Raw genomic sequence first — 8,908 nt, 5'->3', positions numbered from 1 at the left:
TAAGAACGGACAGTGCATCACCCAATGGTCCAATACTAGTACAATATCATTAGGAAGAACCAAAGAATATATAAGTCTTATTACTAGTCACCACCACCCTTGACTAGCAGAACACTAGTCTCACATCAAGATTCTGAGTTTGGACGGCAACTCCAGCATTAAATTGATGTTGCTTGACATGCCCGGGAAGCAGGTTTTGACACATGCTTGATAGTGGTTATCAACTTGACATGGTTGACGCATGCTGGTCTGCTATGTGGCTGTGAAGTTTAGTATGAGTAGTACTGACCCGTAATCTATATCGAGCGAGAAGAAATCATGGCAGAAATAAAAGGGAACGTCATATAAAATACATATACCTACGTCCACTGAGTGATGATCAGCTGCATATACAAAATACTATTTCACAGAGCTGCAAGCTAGCTAGTCTAGTATGTTGCTGTGATGTTTAGTATGTAGTACTGAAAAGTGCAATCAGGGCAGAAAAAAAAGGAAACATCCTAAAAATAATAGGTGATGATCAGCTGTTCATAAATTCAATAAGTAAAACAGAGTAGGTACAAGTCTCAGTCAGGCGCGCAACACAAACACGTACATAAACACATGGATGTCAGGCGTCTAGGCTGTACCGAATTACTATTAGCAAATCATGCATGATGAAATCAATGTTCCTGGATTCTACAAGATTACACAGTCCAACAATTCTTATATGCAGCGTACCATGGATTCAAACACCACGAGAAAGCACTAAGCAGGAGACAGGGACTCTCCTAGAAGACAAGAACATGCTAAGAATCCCTAGGGGAGGGGAAGTAAGCCAGCTTGCCCGGGGAGAAAGAAACGCCGGCATCGTCTCCGTCTCATTCATGCGCCTTGCGTCTCGTCTCGTTCAGCTCGAGGGCGGTGGATTCTGCAGGAATTGTGGGATCGGGGCGGCCTGGCTTTGGGATTTTGCTCCAGAACGTTAGAAGGGAGGGAATAACTCTCACACCCACATGCAGAAGAAGCCATGTAGAAGAGATCGTCGTCGTCATTGGGGATACCGAGCTGAGAAGAAAAATGAAATGAGCATGTGTATTGTTTGGAGAAACAAAATTAAGCCAAAATCAACAGAATAAAACCAAGAGAAAGGACTCACGAATGGTATGAAGGGTGGGACGGTTGGGATGGATGTCCGCTGCATTCCTCAGCACAACATCTGCTTCCTCCTTGCACTTTTCTGAAGAGCTGCATTTCTCAATCCAAAGGCCAACCTCGACTCGCTGGAGGGAAGGGAGGTGCCCCATGCCGACACCCAGGTCTAATTCATGCACCATGAGGCAATGACATATATTATTGTAAATGGAGCCATATTTACGAAGATTTTGGCCCACCTACTAACCCCCGCGTCACCGCTGCTGGCGATACGGGGGGAACCCTAGCCGCCGCCGCAGGAATCCCCCCTCCCGCTCAACCCCGCGTCGCCGCCGCCGGAGGGCCGGCCGACAAAGCCGCGCCGGTCCCTGGGATGGTGGCGGCGGGGCAGATCCTACCTCCTCGCGCACTGCGTGCCCCGTTCCTTTCCTCCCCAAGATGGTGCGGCGCTCGGGCGGCTGGATCTGGTTAGCGGCTGCGCGGCGTTGGGGCGCATCGATGGCGATCAAACTGTCCACGGATATTGGCAGCTGCGGCCTTGGATGTCATGGCCTCATGGGCGTTGGCTTGCCTCAATTTATATGTAGCAGCGGCGGCTGTGCATACAAGAGGCTAGGCAGTGGCCGGGGAAATTGGCGGAAGGAGCAATCTGCATGGACCGCCGCTAGCTCGATCTGGCCAAATCACGGTGGTGAGCTAGATCCATCATTGGCTGCTCGAATGAGGAACATCCGAGGCTGCCATAGGACTTCTTATTTGGAGAGTTTTGGCCGCCGGTGTTGACTTGCTCTCCCACCGCTAGTCTGCAGTCTGTGTTGCGCAGTGGCGGATATGCAGATCTTCTCGTTGCATGTCAGCATGGCGGTGCATCTTTACTGGCACTGCTCTGGCCACGACTGTCTCTGGACAAGTAGGGCTGCGGCGATAAGCTGGCCTTTTGTGTGTGCGGTGCGGGCTGCCGATGATGCGATCCCCAGTTGGTCGTGGTGATATAGATCAGTTTGGCCGGATGGTGGTGGTTGTAGATTGTTCTGCAGTGACTTCCTACGAATCCACGACAGCGAGGTTATCGAAAAGACTTCGAGAGGTTTTATCTCTTGATCCGGCGGATGACTTTCTGTGATGTGTTATACATTATGGACAACGACTTGATGCACAGGGATGTTTTGTGGAGTGGCGGCGGTCAAATTGTAGCTGCTGGGATTGCGGATATGTGGTGGCGACAACACATGGGTGGCTTTGATGGTGGTGCTGCTACGAGCACCTGGTCTCAAGCTCCAGGGCGAAAGCCTAGGTCAGACCCGAGTGGTCATACCTGGCAATGGCGATATTTTTTATGTCGTTACCTTGTTGGAGGCATTGCTCGGATATGTTCAGACTGTTTCTTCAAGGTGAAAACTTTGATTCCGCCCTTTGTGGTCGTATCCGGCGACGGCAACACTTGAGTGTCGCTTCCTTCCTGGAGGCGTTGCTGTTGAAGATCCTCGTCCTCCATGTGATGTCAATGGTTGATGCGGATATTGTCTCAGTTCTAGTTTGTCGATTGCTGATCTGATCACTTTGTTTTTTTTCTTTTTTCTTTTTTCCACACCTTGACGTAGCTTTTGGTCTTATAACTTTGCTAGTCGTTGGTGTGTTTTCGCATGTGTTGGGTCGGCTGTGTGCATCCTAGTTATGCAGAGGCCGAGTGTGTGCTCATATTGTATCCTCTCGATGCTCCATTTGAGTCAATAAAATCTACCCTTTGTTGAAAAAAAAAATTAGTTATAAGGGACATTGATATTCAAAGTTCAGGAAGCTACGATCTTCAAATGTTTAACTTAATACTGCATACACTGGTAGTTTTAGAAGCCAAACCGTACAACTTGTGAATAATGATAATTTGTGTAGACATTCGAGACAGATTTGCACTAAGAAAAGATAAAGAAATGCTTGACAGTGTGGACATTCAAACACAGATTTGCAAAGCTACAATCATGGCTTGGCTGGGTGTTATTACTAATACTCTCTATTTATTTATTTATTTCTCTTCAGTCCAGTTTGCCTAACACATGACAACATCTTAAATAATCAACCACAAAGGCAGGCGTGCACATGACAACAGAGTGATGATCAGTTGTTCACAAATTCAGTAAGTAAAATAGAGTAGTCTGCTCTGCTGTAAACATACTCCTCCGTCGCAAAATGTAAAACCATTTTTAACACGGAGGGAGTACATAAACACATGGACGTCGGTCATCCAGGCTCTACTATCTGTACTGAATTAGTATTAGCAAATCATGCATGATGAAATCAATGTTCCTGAATTCTCCTGGTGCTGCTGCTGGACGACGTCGTTGTCCAGCGAAATCGCAACTGCATTTGCAAGGCACTAACTAGTTCAGGGAGCAAAAGCAACTCATGGAATTTGAATTTGCTATCTGCTGCAACCCAGAGCATTGGAATGGAAACAACAGAAGGAGAAATCCAACGATGCCAAACTACAAGAGTAAGAACTCAACTCAACAAATTCAGAAGCAGACCAACATATGTGCAAGTTCAAAAGCATTAACTGAAGAGATCTTTTTTTAGAAAAAATATATTAAATGAAGGGATTTGCAGAACGCCATACTCGAACGCACAAGAGAGGAGATTGCATGATAATAGACCAAACTAAGAAGACCTACCTAAATTAGGACAAAAATAAAACAGGATTATAGTAAGAAATAACATTTTCCGGTTCCAGATTCATACAGGCAAGAATAAAAACATTATTATATCTTCAGACTGAAGTAACAGCGCTGTTCCGAACGTGACACAGTCGAACATGTAACTAGAGCGTACCACGAGAAATCAGGAGACAGGGACTCCCCGAGAAGACAAGCAGAGACCGAAAATAGGTGCCCCGGAGATGGCGTGCTTGGCGAGCTCGCAAGGGAGGACGACGCGGACGGAGGCCTTAATCTCGCGGGAGGGGGCAGAGGGGATGTAAGCCAGCTTTCCCGGGAAGAAGGAGACGCCGGCATCGTGGCGGCGGAGGGGCGTGGAGAATTGCGGGACCGGGGCATGGAGTATTTCAAGCAAGTTTAGATAAGGCTCTTGGGGAGGAAGAGGAATTCAGAATTCATTGCAAACCTATCGCTTACACTGGTCCATCATGAAGTGGCCGAATAAACTCAGAACAGCTCCAGAACGTCATCCCCGGTTGCAGAACAAGTCAAGCACAGCATCCGGCACAGGTTCGTCGTCGCCGTCAGGTTAATAATCTAAAAAAAATAATGAGCATGTGTTTTGTTTGGAGAAATAGAATTAAACCAAAATCTAGAGAAGAAACTGGAGAGAAAGGACTCACGATATCGATAGGTATGAATAGTGGGACGGTTGGGATGGGTGTCCGCTGCATGCCTCAGCACAACATCTGCATCCCCCTTGCACTTATCTGAAGAGCTGCCTTTCTCAAGCCAAAGTCCAACCCTGACTTCCTGGAGGGAAGGGAGGTGCCCCATGCCGACATCCAGGTCACCGCTGGCAATATCCGACGATCGGGCCTGGAACCGCAGGATTTCAAGCCTTGACATAGCTCGTCGTGGAAACATAGATGGCCCCGTGGGAAAACCAAAGAAGCTGCACTCTCTCAAACACGGGAATGCATTAGCGCCAACGACAAACGTTTTGACACAAGTGTGCTCAGGTTTGCTGGTCAACAGCCGGAGAAGACGAAGATCGGGAAGCGTCCCGAGGATTTGAATGTCAACTTCCGGCCGGACTTTGTCCACTGAAATACTCATGGAGGAGAGGAGGGGAAACGATGATGAATTAATCCACCTTGGCAATGTGGTGGTGCATTTTCTAAACCAGTGGTGGGCAACCAACCATCCCAGCTGACATCAAACCTTGCATCGCCTAGACCCAAAATTGTTAGACTATGCATTTTCCGCAGATTGCCCAAGGACACTACCAAAGAATTACACATGCTCTCATCGTCCCCATTCCAGTAAAGGTAGAGCACTCTCAGCTCGACCAGTTGCCCTAGCTCTTTCACATCCACCAATGTTCCAGTCAGCTCTTCTAACAACGTCAGGTTCCCGATCCCAACGGGTAACACTGAATCGGCTACATTTAGGCATATCAAACGTCTTAGACGGACAACACTTGACGGAATCACTGCTACACTTGATGCATTTTTTTCTAAGCCGAGTGTCTCCAAAAACTGTAGATTTCCTATTTCCACAGGGAGCTCACGAGCAAAAGTATTTCTTAGCCCTAGATACCTTAGGTGTAATAAATTCTCAATATACCTGAGATAAATATGGTGGCGATTTTTCCCAAGTTCACAACCTTCTAAATCCAATACACGTAAAACTTGAAAGCATGAAATAGTCTGGATTAGATCAATATATGTTCTAAAGAGAACAACAGATCTCACTTGTGGCATACTCGTGGCATCGACCAGATTGGTGGTGGGCTCTGACATGCTACTATGAAAAGATAATCTGCGGCACTTGTTGTGTGAAATATATTTGCTTTTTTGAGTACCATCTAATATTGTAGCAAAGTTTTGTTCACTGGACAGGGAACATAAAAGATCAAGCACCATATCATGCACGCGACAACCTCTCGCCCTGCCCTCAGTATCAAAATTTACTGGTTGAATCAAATTTCTATTTGCGAGCTCATTGAAGTAACTCTCTCCAAGCTCATATAGTCTATTTTTTTGTTCTCCACCATGCACAAATCCTTCGGCTATCCACATCCATATTAACCGGTCTCTTCTTATCTCAAAATCCTCTGGAAATATACTGAGATATAATAAACAATTCTTCAAATGGGAAGGTAAATCATAATAACTAAAGGACAATATTCTCTACATGTCCTTTGCACTGCCACCTTCTGCAAGTCCACGACCAATAGAACCAAGTATGATGTCCCACTGATACTTTGGCTTCACCTGTTGATCTTCACCATTACTAGCTAAAATACTAGCAATAGTAATGATGGCTAGTGGTACTCCACCACATTTCTTTAAGATTGTCTTAGATACTGACTCCAATTCAACAGGACACTTACTTCCTTGAGGAAATATTCTTTTGCAGAAGAGTATTTTGGAGTCATCATCGGTAAGAGGTTTTATCTGATATATTATATCATCACCAGAAAAGCAACATGCTCTAGAGATACTGCCTATGCGGGTGGTAGTCATTACTCGACTACCGAGACAACTGTCGGAGAAAGCACACTTGATAAATTCCCATGCTTCTTCATCCCATATGTCATCAATTACAATGAGCTACCTGTAATTTTTTTGAGCATTAGTTTGAAAATCAACCAACATAACTAGGTCTATATATGTTTTGTCCAGAAGTCAGAACAAATTGATTAAGAGGTGGTATTGCTAGCTCAAATTGTTTTATAGAAAAGATTAATCGGTCAGAAACATATATTGTGCATAATTGGACGCTGCATATAGAACACAAAATCAGGCCTAATAACAGTGTCCATTTAATAAAACCAAAACGAAACTTACTTGGGACACGATATTCACTAACTAGCCTTACATGCTCTCCTGGGAAGAATAATGATAATCATTTTCTGCTAGGTACGTACCTCTTGTCCTGAAGAAACTTCCTCAATTCATCGAGGAGTTGTTTATGGTCCCTAGCAGCTTCGTTGATGGTTGCGTACATGTTCTTGTCAAGTTCATATAAGATCCTCTTGAAAATCTTGGTCATGTCAGGATTCCGAGACACGGAAACAAAAGCTACACTATCAAACTGCACTTTGATCTTGTCGTACACTGCTTTGGCGAGAGTTGTCTTGCCCAACCCGCCAAATCCAACAATAGACATGGTCCTTAAGTGGTCGTCGGACCTCTCATCACAGTCACACAGCTTCTTGATAAGCTCATCTCTTATACGATCAATCCCAACGAGCTCCGTGACATCTTTGTAAACCGCCTTCAGGCGAGGGTCAATGGCATCACCAGTACCCTTGGCTTGCGCGTCAATCATATACCTTTGGCGCAGGTCGCCCAACTCCTTGGCGAGCCGCCTAGCTTCTTTGATGGCATCGGAGATTTGATGAAGAGCCTTACCCTTGGTAAACAGTTTGGTGGTCTTTTTGAGGAACTTCTTGACTCTGTTCTTCATGTTGGTGGAGCCACGGTCATGGCTGTCCTCCTCCACGCGCACGATGAAAGCGTCGACAGCGTCCTCCATGTGATAGGAGAGGTCCTCACTTTGCCCGCCAAGATGAGGACCTGCTCGTCGAACTGCTCCGGCGGCTTGGCACCGATGTTGCGTAGAACAGCGTGCATCATCTCCAACTCCGTGATGAGAGACTTGACCCCTTTCTTCACGCGTTTCTCCATGTTGTACTCATCCACGAGTAGGCTCCCGAGCTTCTTGATCAAGGGGATCATGGCCCCCGATGCGACATCCATGGCTTGGATGAGGAAGGGTGTGTTTTCTTGTTGTGAAGGAGGAGTTGGTGGTGCTAATGCTAGAGCTGGAGAAAGATGGTGGTGCTAATGCTAGAGTTGAGGTTCCAGCTACAGATCGATGGTGGTGGTCAAGCGGTCCATAATTGTTGTCTTGCTGTTGGGCTATCGCTTTCTAGTGACAACTCCATCTTTGTATCCGATGCTTTGTTAAAGATAATATATTAATAAACAGTAATATGATGTGAGCCAAAGTTGTTGCACCTGCTGAGTAACTACAAAACTGACACAGAATACACTGGACCTCTTTATTATAGTCCAGCATGAGAACTTATTGACTGTATTAAAAAAATTGTTTTTAATACAATACAATCATAAGCGCTCACATACACACATATACTCAACCATATGAATGCACACACAAACACTATTCTATAAGCATCTCCGAGATACTGAGACGGCACACCATTTTGAGATTGACGAATTCGTCATAAACGCCTTTGTAGTCGACGGGAACGTCTACTCTCATTAAACACACATCGCCGGAAGGCCTCAAATTAATCTAGAAAAACGCAACCACAAGTGTCAAGTGTAGGACTTGAACCCTGGTGTTTTTTTTTTGAACTGACTTAAACCTTGGTGTTGGTTCCATCACAAAAAATCTAACTATCTGATCTACGCTCAGTTCGCGACAATAGGGGCATTGAGCACATCCACCTTTTCCTCCAGTTGGGCGGTGATTAGAAGGGCAGAAGCAAAGGGCCGTCGAGGTACTCTCAGCAATCTTCTTTTCCATCTCCATGTCTCAACCACTAGCTGAAAGAGCAAGACTTGGTCACAACTAATTATGCAAATTGCTCTATCCAAATGTCCAGTGAAAGTGTCCCCCCCCCCTCGGGCAACATGGGAGGCTCAACCGCCGTCGTCGAGACCTCCCCCGGCAACCCACCTCCTCCTCCGCCGCTGCCAGTGGTCATCGCTGGGCAAAGCCTGTGCATGTGATGGCGGCAGCAGAGGGCATCTCCTCCCTCTCCCAGATCCGTGGGTGGCACGGGCGCCCATATCCGTGTGGTGTGCCCCCTTCCCCCCAATGGCGTGACGACTTCCGACGGCGGCGGGCTCGCGGCGGTGTGTGCGGGCGCCCGGATCCATGGGTTCTGGTCTCCTATGGCGTTGTGGCGGCTCCTGACGGCGAAGGGCTCGGGCGGCGGCAGCCTTAGGTGATGGCGTGGGCCGGGCGGCGGCGGGTGGCATCGTGCCGGTCCTCGCGGAGGAATCTGGTCCTGGGACGGCGGCCACAGTAGGCTTGGTGGCGACGTCCTTGGGGGGGGGGTGCTCGCGGGTACTGGATGGACGGCG

General features: G+C 46.9%; 2 pseudogenes; both read right to left on the bottom strand.

The window, feature by feature from the left end:
* Nucleotides 1–1,533: 1,533 nt before the first annotated feature.
* On the bottom strand, nucleotides 1,534–5,980 carry LOC125542094 (annotated as a pseudogene).
* Nucleotides 5,981–6,264: 284 nt separating this feature from the next.
* On the bottom strand, nucleotides 6,265–7,647 carry LOC125542110 (annotated as a pseudogene).
* Nucleotides 7,648–8,908: the final 1,261 nt, after the last annotated feature.

This window comes from Triticum urartu, chromosome 1 (genome assembly GCF_003073215.2).
Source record: "Triticum urartu cultivar G1812 chromosome 1, Tu2.1, whole genome shotgun sequence".
Classification (NCBI taxonomy): domain Eukaryota; kingdom Viridiplantae; phylum Streptophyta; class Magnoliopsida; order Poales; family Poaceae; genus Triticum; species Triticum urartu.
This window is presented reverse-complemented; position numbering and strand designations above follow the sequence as displayed.